The sequence below is a fragment of the Neofelis nebulosa genome, chromosome 5, assembly GCF_028018385.1.
Source record: "Neofelis nebulosa isolate mNeoNeb1 chromosome 5, mNeoNeb1.pri, whole genome shotgun sequence".
Lineage (NCBI taxonomy): Eukaryota > Metazoa > Chordata > Mammalia > Carnivora > Felidae > Neofelis > Neofelis nebulosa.
The window spans coordinates 792,833-808,095 of record NC_080786.1 but is presented as its reverse complement, the minus strand read 5'-3'; the positions used below and the strand labels follow the sequence as shown (position 1 = coordinate 808,095).

Below are 15,263 nucleotides of genomic sequence, written 5' to 3'. Positions count from 1 at the left end.
ATATACCTTTGTAGTTAATATGGCTATTATCTACACTCCTAATTTGCAACAAAAATATAATCCACCTTGAATGTATATTTCCTTTCTTTTTTTTTTTAATATATGAAATTTTCTGTCAAATTGGTTTCCATACAACACCCAGTGCTCATCCCAAAAGGTGCCCTCCTCAATACCCATCACCCACCCTCCCCTCCCTCCCACCCCCCATCAACCCTCAGTTTGTTCTCAATTTTTAACAGTCTCTTATGCTTTGGCTCTCTCCCACTCTAACCTCTTTTTTTTTTTTCCTTCCCCTCCCCCATGGGTTTCTGTTAAGTTTCTCAGGATCCACATAAGAGTGAAACCATATGGTATCTGTCTTTCTCTGTATGGCTTATTTCACTTAGCATCACACTCTCCAGTTCCATCCACGTTGCTACAAAAGGCCATATTTCATTCTTTCTCATTGCCACGTAGTATTCCATTGTGTATATAAACCACAATTTCTCTATCCATTCATCAGTTGATGGACATTTAGGCTCTTTCCATCATTTGGCTATTGTTGAGAGTGCTGCTATAAACATTGGGGTGCAAGTGCCCCTATGCATCAGTACTCCTGAATCCCCTGGGTAAATTCCTAGCAGTGCTATTGCTGGGTCATAGGGTAGGTCTATTTTTAATTTTTTGAGGAACCTCCACACTGTTCTCCAGAGTGGCTGTACCAGTTTGCATTCCCACCAACAGTGAAAGAGGGTTCCTGTTTCTCCACATCCTCGCCAGCATCTATAGTCTCCTGATTTGTTCATTTTGGCCACTCTGACCGGCATGAGGTGATATCTGAGTGTGGTTTTGATTTGTATTTCCCTGATAAGGAGCGATGTTGAGCATCTTTTCATGTGCCTGTTGGCCACCCGGATGTCTTCTTTAGAGAAGTGTCTATTCATGTTTTCTGCCCATTTCTTCACTGGGTTATTTGTTTTTCGGGTGTGGAGTTTGGTGAGCTCTTTATAGATTTTGGATACTAGCCCTTTGTCTGATATGTCATTTGCAAATATCTTTTCCCATTCCGTTGGTTGCCTTTTAGTTTTGTTGGTTGTTTCCTTTGCTGTGCAGAAGCTTTTTATCTTCATAAGGTCCCAGTAATTCACTTTTGCTTTTAATTCCCTTGCCTTTGGGGATGTGTCGAGTAAGAGATTGCTACGGCTGAGGTCCGAGAGGTCTTTTCCTGCTTTCTCCTCTAAGGTTTTGATGGTTTCCTGTCTCACATTCAGGTCCTTTATCCATTTTGAGTTTATTTTTGTGAATGGTGTGAGAAAATGGTCTAGTTTCAACCTTCTGCATGTTGCTGTCCAGTTCTCCCAGCACCATTTGTTAAAGAGACTGTCTTTTTTCCATTGGATCTTCTTTCCTGCTTTGTCAAAGATGAGTTGGCCATACGTTTGTGGGTCTAGTTCTGGGGTTTCTATTCTATTCCATTGGTCTATGTGTCTGTTTTTGTGCCAATACCATGCTGTCTTGATGATTACAGCTTTGTAGTAGAGGCTAAAGTCTGGGATTGTGATGCCTCCTGCTTTGGTTTTCTTCTTCAAAATTACTTTGGCTATTTGGGGCCTTTTGTGGTTCCATATGAATTTTAGGATTGCTTGTTGTAGTTTTGAGAAGAATGCTGGTGCAATTTTGATTGGGATTGCATTGAATGTGTAGATAGCTTTGGGTAGTATTGACATTTTGACAATATTTATTCTTCCAATCCATGAGCAGGGAATGTCTTTCCATTTCTTTAAATCTTCTTCAATTACCTTCATAAGCTTTCTATAGTTTTCAGCATACAGATCTTTTACATCTTTGGTTAGATTTATCGCTAGGTATTTTATGCTTCTTGGTGCACTTGTGAATGGGATCAGTTTCTTTATTTGTCTTTTGTTGCTTCGTTGTTAGTGTATAAGAATGCAACTGATTTCTGTACATTGATTTTGTATCCTGCAACTTTGCTGAATTCATGTATCAGTTCTAGCAGACTTTTGGTGGAGTCTATCGGATTTTCCATGTATAATATCATGTCATCTGCAAAAAGCGAAAGCTTGATTTCATCTTTGCCAATTCTGATGCCTTTGATTTCCTTTTGTTGTCTGATTGCTGATGCTAGAACTTCCAGCACTATGTTAAACACCAGCGGTGAGAGTGGGCATCCCTGTCGTGTTCCTGATCTCAGGGAAAAAGCTCTCAGTTTTTCCCCATTGAGGATGATGTTAGCTGTGGGCTTTTCATAAATGGCTTTTATGATCTTTAAGTATGTTCCTTCTATCCCGACTTTCTCAAGGGTTTTTATTAAGAAAGGGTGCTGGATTTTGTCAAAGGCCTTTTCTGCATCGATTGACAGGATCATATGGTTCTTCTCTTTTTTTTTGTTAATGTGATGTATCACGTTGATCGATATGCGAATGTTGAACCAGCCCTGCATCCCAGGAATGAATCCCACTTGATCATGGTGAATAATTCTTTTTATATGCTGTTGAATTCGATTTGCTAGTATCTTATTGAGAATTTTTGCATCCATATTCATCAGAGACATTGGCCTGTAGTTCTCTTTTTTTACTGGGTCTCTGTCTGGTTTAGGAATCAAAGTAATACTGGCTTCATAGAATGAGTCTGGAAGTTTTCCTTCCCTCTCTATTTCTTGGAATAGCTTGAGAAGGATAGGTATTATCTCTGCTTTAAACGTCTGGTAGAACTCCCCTGGGAAGCCATCTGGTCCTGGACTCTTATTTGTTGGGAGATTTTTGATGACTGATTCAATTTCTTCGCTGGTTATGGGTCTGTTCAAGCTTTCTATTTCTTCCTGATTGAGTTTTGGAAGCGTGTGGGTGTTTAGGAATTTGTCCATTTCTTCCAGGTTGTCCAGTTTGTTGGCATATAATTTTTCATAGTATTCCCTGATAATTGTTTGTATCTCTGAGGGATTGGTTGTAATAATTCCATTTTCATTCATGATTTTATCTATTTGGGTCATCTCCCTTTTCTTTTTGAGAAGCCCGGCTAGAGGTTTGTCAATATTGTTTATTTTTTCAAAAAACGAACTCTTGGGGCGCCTGGGTGGCGCAGTCGGTTAAGCGTCCGACTTCAGCCAGGTCACGATCTCGCGGTCCGTGAGTTCGAGCCCCGCGTCAGGCTCTGGGCTGATGGCTCGGAGCCTGGAGCCTGTTTCCGATTCTGTGTCTCCCTCTCTCTCTGCCCCTCCCCCATTCATGCTCTGTCTCTCTCTGTCCCAAAAATAAATAAAAAGTGTTGAAAAAAAAATTGAAAAAAAAAAAACAAAAAACGAACTCTTGGTTTCGTTGATCTGCTCTACCGTTTTTTTAGATTCTATAGTTTATTTCTGCTCTGATCTTTATTAATTCTCTTCTTCTGCTGGGTTTAGGCTGCCTTTGCTGTTCTGCTTCTATTTCCTTTAGGTGTGCTGTTAGATTTTGTATTTGGGATTTTTCTTGTTTCTTGAGATAGGCCTGGATTGCAATGTATTTTCCTCTCAGGACTGCCTTCACTGCATCCCAAAGCGTTTGGATTGTTGTATTTTCATTTTTGTTTGTTTCCATATATTTTTTAATTTCTTCTCTAATTGCCTGGTTGACCCACTCATTCGTTAGTAGGGTGTTCTTTAACCTCCATGCTTTTGGAGGTTTCCAGACTTTTTCCTGTGGTTGATTTCAAGCTTCATAGCATTGTGGTCTGAAAGTATGCATGGTATAATTTCAATTCTTGTAAACTTATGAAGGGCTGTTTTGTGACCCAGTATATGATCTATCTTGGAGAATGTTCCATGTGCACTTGAGAAGAAAGTATATTCTGTTGCTTTGGGATGCAGAGTTCTAAATATACTGATCCACTGTATCATTCAGGGCCCTTGTTTCTTTATTGACCGTGTGTCTAGATGATCTGTCCATTTCTGTAAGTGGGGTGTTAAAGTCCCCTGCAATGACCACATTCTTATCAATAAGGTTGCTTATGTTTATGAGTAATTGTTTTATATATTTGGGGGCTCCGGTATTCGGCGCATAGACATTTATAATTGTTAGCTCTTCCTGATGGATAGACCCTGTAATTATTATATAATGCCCTTCTTCATCTCTTGTTACAGCCTTTAATTTAAAGTCTAGTTTGTCTGATGTAAGTATGGCTACTCCAGCTTTCTTTTGGCTTCCAGTAGCATGATAAATAGTTCTCCATCCCCTCACTCTCAATCTAAAGGTGTCCTCAGATCTCAAATGAGTCTCTTGTAGACAGCAAATAGATGGGTCTTGTTTTTTTATCCATTCCGATACCCTATGTCTTTTGGTTGGCACATTTAATCCATTTACATTCAGCGTTATTATAGAAAGATACGGGTTTAGAGTCATTGTGATGTCTGTATGTTTTATGCTTGTAGTGATGTCTCTGGTACTTTGTCTCACAGGATCCCCCTTAGGATCTCTTGTAGGGCTGGTTTCGTGGTGACAAATTCCTTCAGTTTTTGTTTGTTTGGGAAGACCTTTATCTCTCCTTCTATTCTAAATGACAGACTTGCTGGATAAAGGATTCTCGGCTGCATATTTTTTCTGTTTAGCACACTGAAGATATCGTGCCAAGCCTTTCTGGCCTGCCAAGTTTCAAAAGAGAGATCAGTCACGAGTCTTATAGGTCTCCCTTTATATGTGAGGGCACGTTTATCCCTTGCTGCTTTCAGAATTTTCTCTTTATCCTTGTATTTTGCCAGTTTCACTATGATATGTCGTGCAGAAGATCGATTCAAGTTATGTCTGAAGGGAGTTCTCTGTGCCTCTTGGATTTCAATGCCTTTTTCCTTCCCCAGTTCAGGGAAGTTCTCAGCTATAATTTCTTCAAGTACCCCTTCAGCACCTTTCCCTCTCTCTTCCTCCTCTGGGATACCAATTATGCGTATATTATTTCTTTTTAGTGTATCACTTAGTTCTCTAATTTTTCCCCTCATACTCCTGGATTTTTTTATCTCTCTTTCTCTCAGCTTCCTCTTTTTCCATAACTTTATTTTCTAGTTCACCTATTCTCTCCTCTGCCTCTTCAATCCGAGCTGTCATTGTTTCCATTTTATTTTGCATTTCGTTTAAAGCGCTTTTCAGCTCCTCGTGACTGTTCCTTAGTCCCTTGATCTCTGTAGCAAGAGATTCTCTGCTGTCCTCTATACTGTTTTCAAGCCCAGCGATTAATTTTATGACTATTATTCTAAATTCACTTTCTGTTATATTGTTTAAATCCTTTCTGATCAGTTCATTAGCCGTTGTTATTTCCTGGAGATTCTTCTGAGGGGAATTCTTCCGTTTGGTCATTTTGGACAGTCCCTGGAGTGGTGAGGACCTGCAGGGCACTTACCCCGTGCTGTGGTGTATAACTGGAGTTGGTGGGCGGGGCCGCAGTCCGACCTGATGTCTGCCCCCAGCCCACCGCTGGGGCCACAGTCAGACTGGTGTGTGCCTTCTCTTCCCCTCTCCTAGGGGCGGGATTCCCTGTGGGTTGGCGTGGCCCGTCTGGGCTACTTGCACACTGCCAGGCTTGTGGTGCTGGGGAGCTGGCATATTAGCTGGGGCGGATCGGCAAGGTGCACAGGGGTGGGAGGGGCAGGCTCAGCTCGCTTATCCTTCGGAGATCTGTCGGGAGGGGCCCTGAGGCACCGGGAGGGAGTCAGACTCACCAGAGGGATGGATCCGCAGCAGAAGCACAGCGTTGGGTGTTTGCACGGTGCAAGCAAGTTCCCTGGCAGGAACTGGTTCCCTTTGGGATTTTGGCTGGGGGATGGGCGGGGGAGATGGCGCTGGCGAGCGCCTTTGTTCCCCGCCAAGCTGAGCTCTGCCTTCCGGGGGCTCGGCAGCTCTCCCTCCCTTTGTCCTCCAGCCTTCCCGCTTTCCGAGCAGAGCTATTCACTTCTGACCTCCCAGACGCTAAGTCGCGCTTGCTGTCGGAACACAGTCCGACCGGCCCCTCCGCTTTTGCCGGCCCGACTCGGGGGCTCCGCTTGGCCGGCGAGCCGCCCCTCCGCCCCGGCTCCCTCCCGCCAGTCCGTGGAGCGCGCACCGCCTCGCCGCCCTTCCTCCCCTCTTCCGTGGGCCTCTCGTCTGCGCTCGGCTCCGGAGACTCCGTTCTGCTAATCCTCTGGCGGTTTTCTGGGTTCTTTGGGCAGGTGGAGGTGGAATCTAAGCGATCAGCGGGACGCGCGGTGAGCCCAGCGTCCTCCTACGCCGCCATCTTCCCTCTCTCCTCTAGAAACCCTATTTATTAGATGAACGTTTAAAATTTTGAATACATCTTTCACATTTTATCTCTTTTTTCACACTTTCAATTCTTACTCCTTTTATGTTGGGAGTAGGGAGAATTTCTTGATTCCATCTTTCAACTCAATTCATTGACTCTATTCATTCTGTTATTCAGGCTAGCTACTGACTGCTTTTTTTTTTAAATGTCAACAATTGATATATTTTATTTCCAAGATTCTACTTGTTTCTGTTTAATGGGTGTAACACCCTTTAAAAATTTACTCTGCTTTCTCTATTTTTTAAAAATATATGAAATTTATTGTCAAATTGGTTTCCATATCTGTTTTCTCTATTAACTCCATTTCCTTGGATATACATTTTTTTACTGGGTTGAACTTTTAGGATATTATTCCTTCTTCGATCCTGTCTCATTTGCCTTTTACATGTTGAGGATTTCTCACAGTTTCTGATTCACCAAGAGTGTTCCTTGTTTTTATCCAGCATAGTTATGGCTTTATTAGTTTTTCTTTCCATTTTCTTTCCTATTTTATTGTTTAGGGGCAGGAGGAAGAGGGCAGAACAGAAGCTCAGTCCACAGCCATGCTGAGGAGTTTGGATTTTATGCTACTAAAAACCCAGTCCCAGTGGACCTTCCCATCTCCTTCCCCACCTCACCACTCAATGTCTGCACTGGAGTCATGCAAAAGCATTGGAGTTTCTTCATTTTTCCATGTATCCGCAGGCCCTCATGTCTTTACAACTCTATACCTTCGTTATTAAAATCTCTTCCCTCCCATGTGCTAATTTCCTGCTCATCTTTTAAGACCTAGCACAGACATTATCTCCTCAGTGACGCATTCGTGGACTTCCCATCAGGGTAGTGAGCGCTCGCTCCCCCTAGTTTATACCTTTCTCATGACACTTAGTTCACTGTGCTACAGGGTCCGATTTTAAAATTTATTGATGTGCTTTTTTTTCCCTTTGCTAATCTTTGTCTTACAGCAGGGATTGGCAATTTTTCTGTAAAAAGCCAGATGGTAAATATTTTAGGCTTTACCAACCCTATAGTGTATGCTATTAACGACTCAACTCTGACATTAGAGCATAAAGCAGCCAAAGATAATGCACAAATAAGCAAGTGTTTCTATTCACTCCAATAAATGCTCATTTCTAATAAACATGAGTGTTCCAATAACCCTATTTACAAAAACAGGCAGTGGGTTGAATTTGACATAAGCCATGAGCTGCTGACCCCTGTCCTAGGGGCATCACACTATCCACGTTGTGGGGGAAGAGATTAGAAACAATCAGTGGATGCTGCCGGTGTCTCGCCCATATCCCCTTACTCTTACAGTACTTGCTGCTGACTTCGAATGCCAACAAGGGCATTGCTATGCCCAGGGCTTGCTCACACCTAGAGTCCACTTTGCTATCCATGTACCAGACCGGCAGTGCCAGGGAATTAATGCTGCCTAGAAGAGGCTTTCAGCCAGTGTGTATCACACGCCTCTTGAATGGAGCAACTCTGAGTTGCATGTTTACAAGCGTTAGAACCAGCTGCAATTTTAGAGGGAGCACATTCACACAAGACCACCCTCACTTCTGACACGATTTGCAAGTTTGGGGGTTCCCAAAGCCACGTTACAATAATTCACCAGAAGGACTCAGAGTTTACAGAATGCTGTTATACTCATGGTTACAATTTACTATGGAGAAAAGAAACACGATTAAAATCAGCCAGGTAAAGAGATGCATAGGGCACAGTCCAGGAGGGTTCAAGCATATGGCTTCCAGTTGTCCTCTCTCAATGGAGTCATGGAAAGCACTAACTTCTCCCAGCTGCTATATGTGATGCTACACGTGGGATATTGTCAGCCAGGGAAGCCCCCTGAGTTGTTATTGGGACTCAGTCACATTCCGCTTGTGTACCTGACCTTTAGTCTCTAGTTGCCCTAGGGGCAAAACTGACACCATCTGGCCCTAAGACCACCATGAATTATACTGTTACACTGGTTGGTGGTCAAAGCTGCCGGCAAAAAGGGACGCTCTTTCAGGCAGGACATTCCAGTAGCCAAAGGCAAAGGCCAGACTTCTCTCTGGGTGATGTTAATTCTTTACTACACAGCGCTCCACGCTGGCTCTTTGAGTTCCTAGAGGGTCTAACCTCCAGTTGCTCATGGTAGTAACTGATGAAGTTTTGGGGGGTGATAGTGAGGTGGGGTCTGGGGCCAATTGACAGAGAAATAATTCTTGAAGACGTCTTTGGTGCAAAAAGGTGATTTTATTGAAGCATGGGACAGGAAGCTGTGGGCAGAAAGAGCTGCCCCGGGACCATGAGGAGAGACTGGTTGTATACTATGGAGTTGGGGGGAGGTAAAGTCCAGGGGAAGTTTCCAATGAGATTTTCATCTGCTAAAGAAGGCTCACAGGACAGTGGAGGCCTTGTTATTGTCAAGCTAAGCGTTGTTTTTCCCTCTAGCAAAGCATTAGCATTAAGACGGCAGGGAGCTCCTGGAGAAACTGTTTACTCTGCCTGCCTCAAGTATCTGTCAATGGGCTGCAGGTTATAAGGAAATTGAATTCTACCTGCCATTTCCTTCTGCCTTTGTTTCCCGCATCACTATGGAGGAGCTATGGAGACTTAGGTCCTGCAGGACTATGATCGCTATCAGTTAACAATTTGTTTTTTCCCCCCTTTCCTTGTTTTTGGGCACCCAGGAGTTCCGAGGAATATCTCACATATCCCACGGTGGGGGTGGGGGGAGGGGTGTTTGCGGCCTGTCAGCTTGCCTTATGCTCCCTTAACAGTAACTTCTTGATTATATTCTCTTTAGTGCCTCACTTCATTTCCCAACACATGTACATTCTTCACTCCCATGTTGGTGTTTCCTGGGGTCATTCCCCAAATAAACTAAGTACACTTGAATCATTATCTCATGTTCTTCTTCTGGGGAACCACACGGGGACAAAATGTCACAAAACTTGGCTAATTTTTCAGAAAGACTAATTTTTCAAATTCCTCTAGTTCTTATTTATATTATCATTCTCCTGATCCTGAGAGTCAATGTTCATAGGGTTCTCTACTAATATAGGCAAGATACTTCTGTCAGCCATTAAGACTTAGATGAGATCATAAAGAGGGATAAGACATCCAAACAGAAAAAGAAAGGAAAAAGTCTACCTGTCTCAGTTTCCAAGAGATCAGAAGAAGAGGTTAAGAGCAGAGCAGAAGAGTGAGACAAGCAGGGACCGTCACATGCACAGAGCCACATCCAATGCATTGGAGGAGAATCTCTGCCAACTCCCTTTTTTAAGGTGAGGCTTGTAAATCAGTGGTTCTGAAATCTAAGTGTGCATTGAAATCAGAATGACTTGGGAAGAAAATCAGACTGCTGAATCTGTTGCCTCTTAGAGCGGGGTCTCAGAATTTGTGCATCTCTCAACAGATACCTGGCTGAATCTAGCATAGCCTGTTACAATTTGAAAGCCATGGGGTGGATGACCTGTGAACTCCCACACCACACTGCCTCAGCTCAGTTGACTAAAATTCTGAGTTTAAATATTTGTTGTTATTCTTCACAGTGTGTTTCCTGAAAAGTGCACCCATTGTCACATCAGTGTTGATCTCATTGAAGGCTCTGAGTCTTATTGTCTTCCTGTGCTTAGGAAAATACTTTTCATTCAAGTAGGAAATGGATTGTGAACATTTGTAAAGAATGCTGACATCCTCCCACCCTTCCTACCTCTTCCTTCCACCTGCACATCCTCAGGGCTGAAAGGAAGAGGGGAAGCCATTGTGTGTCTAAATGGGCTCCCATTTGTACAGTCACAAAACTGTGTGCTTAAGCCTGAGTTTTCACATCAAGCAAATTAGGGGTAATTTTTTGCTTTATAAAAATTATTCTTTGTTGTACAAAAGGATTCAATGCAGGTTTTCTTTTAATATCCAAGTTCTTTAGAGCATTTCAAATATAATTCAGTTTCCAACAATTCAGTTGACTCTTTTTTTTTAAGGAACACATCGATTGTGTAAAGCCAGGTATGCAAGAAAGTTCCTCATTATTGGTTTTTATGTCTTTGAAGTTCGAGGATGAAATTCTATAAATTCATAGTAGACATTGGAGGACCTGGTTATGGTTTCTGGACATGGAATCTCCCATTAAGTTGTTCAGATGAAAAAAAAAAAAGCTAAGGAAAAATATCACAAGCTACCCTTAGACCCTAAAGTCTATATTCATTGTCTACTTTTGGTAACATCATCATTTTAAAGCTGATATCATCCTTAGAATTTTGCAAGGCAATAACTATAACTGATACTTCAACTTGAATTTCTTGAGCCCATACTTCCTAAAGGTTTTTAGGTAAGAGATTCCTTAGTTCCCATCTAACAACCCAGAGAACCAAGGTATCAAAGGTTGACTGAAAGGCCCAGGGCAACAGATTTATCTGTGCACTATGGAATGCTTAGCACATGCCTAAGTTCATTATTTGATGCTCAATAAATATTCGTCAAATGAAGAATCTGGGTCTTTTATCTGGCTATTTTTGCAGACTTCTCACTTCATTGTGCAGCCTCTCATCAGAGACTAATTGCAACAACCCGCTCATGAGGGACTACCTACATGGCAGGTTGGAAGATTTACTTCTTGTTTGTGTACTTTGTGTATAAAAATGCAACCCACACACCTAGCCGCTCCATGTGCCTAGGGTGCACAGTCAATTAAAATTTTTTCCCAGGGCTGGAGTAGTGTGTGTGTGTGTGGGGGGGGGGGGGGTGCCTTTTTACACATGGACAGATAGCATGTGACCTGTGCAGTCATGTTCTGAAAGGCCTTGTACGTGGCTTGATGCTCTGTTTCATCTGTCTTGAAATTCTTCATAATTTTTGAGAAAGGGGCCTGCATTTTCATTTTGCCCTGGGCCTTAAATATGTAGCCAATTCCTCTTGACAGAGAACAACCATAGGAAAAAATAGATCTCTAAAACATCAAGGCTTTTGATATGAATGATACTTAAATTGGTAGGATTTTCAAATGTCATATAAAGAATATCTTTGTTACAAAATAGGATATATTCTCTGTGGTGAGAGGGGAGAGTGAATCTTTGTCAGGCAACTCGACATTCCAGGACCTTTTATCTTCTCATTTTAAATGTGAAAGAATCATTAGGGTCCTCTAGCCAACCCACTCATATTCTAGGCAGAGGGGGCTCAGCAAGCCCATGCCCACACAGCTGGTTAAAGGTAGACCCTAGGACTCCCGGGTCCTAATGCCCTCGTACTACATCATGGTTTCTGTATTAGAAGTAGTAGGTCAAAGAATATGTATCTGCCTTTTTGACAGTCTAGACATAAACATTTAAACATTTTTTCAACAGTTGCATTTTACCTTTGCAATGATACAGTTGTAGTAATAGTGAAAGCCAAAAACATCTCAAGAGAGGCAAGAAAAAACTAAAGGAAAAACAAGAGGCCAGGTAGTTTTCACTTGGTCCAAATATTTGTCTTTGAAGAGGTAAGTCAATGGGACTGCTAAGGTGACTTATTGCCAAGTTCAGTATTGTCTTCAGTGATCACATAAGTGGGGAGATGAGAAGGTACTTCCTGAGCCGGAAGCATTGATATGCCTTGGCTGTTTTCATTCCTATTGTCATACGGTGGAAGAAAATACCCTCTAACTGATGCAGCAGAAAATCTGAGTGAAGCAGGTTAAGGTCACCAAAACTAAATAAAAACAAAATTGGAACGGGGATGGGAGTGTGGAGGGACTCCTGGCAGTAAACCATTGCAAGCTATATGAAACACCTTTGTAATATAGGGTAAATATTTCTGAAAAATAAACCATAAGCCATTTTTGCATAATTTTATTGTAGTAAAATATACATAACATAAAATTTACTCTTTTATGAGTTGTATAGACCAGTAGCATTAAGTACATTCACAATGTTGTGCAAACGTCACCACTGTCCATTTGCAGAACTTTTTTTTTTAATGTTTATTTATCTTTGAGAGAGAAAGAGGGAGAATGCGAGCAGGGTAGGGACAAAGAGAGACAGAGACACAGAATCCGAAACAGGCTCCAGGCTCCGAGCTGTCCCCACAGAGTCTGACGCAGGGCTCAAACCCATGAACCATGAGATCATGACCTGAGCTGAAGTTGGATGCTTAATCAACTGAGCCACTCAGGCACCCCAGAACTTTTTCATCATCCCAAACAGAAACTCCTTTTTTTCTTTTTTACCACTGAATCTAGATACTTTTTAAAAATTTAGTTTATTGAAGCGTAATTGACATACAATGTTACATTGGTTTTAGTATACAACATAGTCATTTAACAACTCTATATACTATGCTATGCTCGCCAAAGTATAGCTACCAGTCAACATACAACATCATTACAATATCATTGGCTATATTCCCTAGGCTGTACCTTTCATCCCTGTGATTTATTTATTCCACAATTGGAAGCCTGTGTCTCTCTCTCCCCTTCATCCATTTTGCCCATCTTCCCCACCCCCTCCCTTCTGGCAATCATCAGTCTGCTCTTTGTATTTATGGGTCTGTTTCTGCTTTTTCTGTTTGTTTGTTCATTTGCTTTGTTTTCTTAGATTCTATGTATAAGTGAACCATACAGTATTTGTCTTTCTCTCTCTGACTTATTTCACTTAGCATAATGCCCTCTGGGTCCATCCACGTTGCACAAATGGCAAGATCACCTCCTTTTATGGTTAAGAAATATTCCATTGTGTGTGGAATATTTTGATATGCAAGCTATATGAAACACCTTTGTAATATAGGGTAAATATTTCTGAAAAATCAAACCATAAGCTATTTTTGCATAATTTCCACATTCCCATCCCCATTCCAATTTTGGTTTTATTTAGTTTTGGTGACCTTAACCTGTGATATATATATATTATATAATATTTTATATTTATATTAGGTTGCTTCCATATCATGGCTATTGTAAATAATGGTGCAGTAAACATGGGGATACATATATCTTTTTGAATTAGTGTTTTTGTTTTGTTTGGGCAAATACCCAGTAGTGGAATTACTGGGTAGCATGGCATCATCTCTGGTCACAATGACCTCTCCAACTTTTCCTAAGTCATGAGGCTGAACATCTTCAAGATATAGTCAATCTTTCTCCCAACATTAGACCACCAGTAGCAATAGGCACGTCTTTAATCTAGTTCTTTCTGTTGTTGCCCAAACCTGGTGTTTTGACTGCTACAACCTGAAGACCAACTTTTAGCCTATTCAAACCAGTGTACTTAGAGCTTCTCCATCAACATCATCAGCAGTTATGACTAAAGGCTTACAGTAAGCATTGGCAATTTCAAGAGCAGGTCACTGGACAGGACAATAGAAATTTTCTTTTCACTCAATAGAACATGGGCATCTTGGAATTCACATTTCTGACATGTTGATGTATTAATAAAGTATACAGAAATATAACCTCAATCAAACATCATGCCTTTAATAATTTCTAATTCATCCTTCAGTGTTTTTCCATCCTTTACTGTGATGATACCCTTCCTTTCAACCATTTTTATTGCATAAGAAATAATGTCAATTTCTTTGTCTCCAGTTGCAGAAATCGCAGCAATCTGGACAATTTCCTCAGGGGTTATCACAGGTTTATACTGCTTCTTAAGCTTAACAATTACAGCATCAACAGCTAACATCATATCTCTCCTGATTTCCACGGGATTAGCATCTTTGCTAATCTTCTCAAAGCCTTCCTTGGCAAAAGAGTGTCCTAGTATGGTACCATACTAGGAGTGGTACTATGGTACCAGCCCCAGCCTCTTCATTTGTGTTAGTGGCAACATCTTGAACAAGTTTAGCACCAATATTTTTATATTTATCTTTTAAGCCAATGGACTTTGCAATGGTCACACCATGCTCTGTTATTTTGGACTTTCCCAGTTCTGTTCAATAGTCATTGTTATTCCCTTTGGCCCCATAGTAATGGCTAAATCATCAGCTAAAAGGTCTCCACTCTGACGCATTAAGGCTCAGGCATCTGCACCAAATTTTGGCATGAGCCCAAGTGACATAAGGAGCCAGTGCCCTGGACACTGACCTAATTTGGCAAAGGACTGTGAGTAATGGAAACATTTCTGTGGGGCAGCAACAGAGTGTGCTGGTGGTGAGACAGGCTATTGGAGGCAAGTCAAGGATAGAATGCATGGCATACGTGGTTAGGATTGTATGGTATCTCTATTTTTAATTATTTGAGGTACTTCCATACTGCTCTCCACAGTGGCTGCACCAATTATATTCCCACCAACAGTGCATGAGGACTCCTTTCTCTCCACATCCTCACCAACACTTGTTTCTTTTGGATACTAGTCATTCTGATGGGTGTAAAGCGATACCTCATCGTAGTATTGATTTGCATTCCCCTGATGATTAGTGAGGTTGAGCATCTCTTCAATCTGTATGACTTCTTTGGAAAAGTGTTTATTCAGGTCCTGTCCATTTTTAGTCAGATTATTTGGTTTTTGGGGTGTTGAGTCATGTAAGTTCTTCATATATTGTGGATGTTAACTCCTTTCAGATATATCATTTGTAAATACCTTTTCCCATTCAGTAGATTGCTTTTTTATTTATTTCATTGACGATTTTCTTCCCTGTGCAAAATCCTTTTATTTTGGCCTACTCCCAATAGTTTATTTTTGCCAGACAGAAACTCTTTACCCCTTAAACAACGATTCTCTATTCCTTCCTCTCTCCAGCCCATAGTAACCTCTATTCTACTTACCGTGTCTATAAATTTATCTATTCTCATTATGTCATATAAGTGGAATATAATATTTTCCCTTTTGTATCTGACTTTAAGGCTAGGTAATATTCCATTTATGTATATACCACATTTTGTCTATTCATGCATCTGTTGGTGGACATTTGAGCTTTTCCATCTTTTGGCTATTGTGAGTAATGCGGATGTAAACACTGGCATACAACTATCTATTTGAGTCTCTGCTTTCAATTCTTTGAAGCATATACCTGGAAGT

The 15,263-nt window shown here is 41.3% G+C and overlaps 1 pseudogene; it reads right to left on the bottom strand.

Annotated features, from left to right (window-relative positions):
- The window catches only part of LOC131513026 (60 kDa heat shock protein, mitochondrial-like), a 31,702-nt pseudogene extending 17,338 nt beyond the window's left edge, over positions 1-14,364 (bottom strand).
- Between the last annotated feature and the right edge of the window lie 899 nt (positions 14,365-15,263).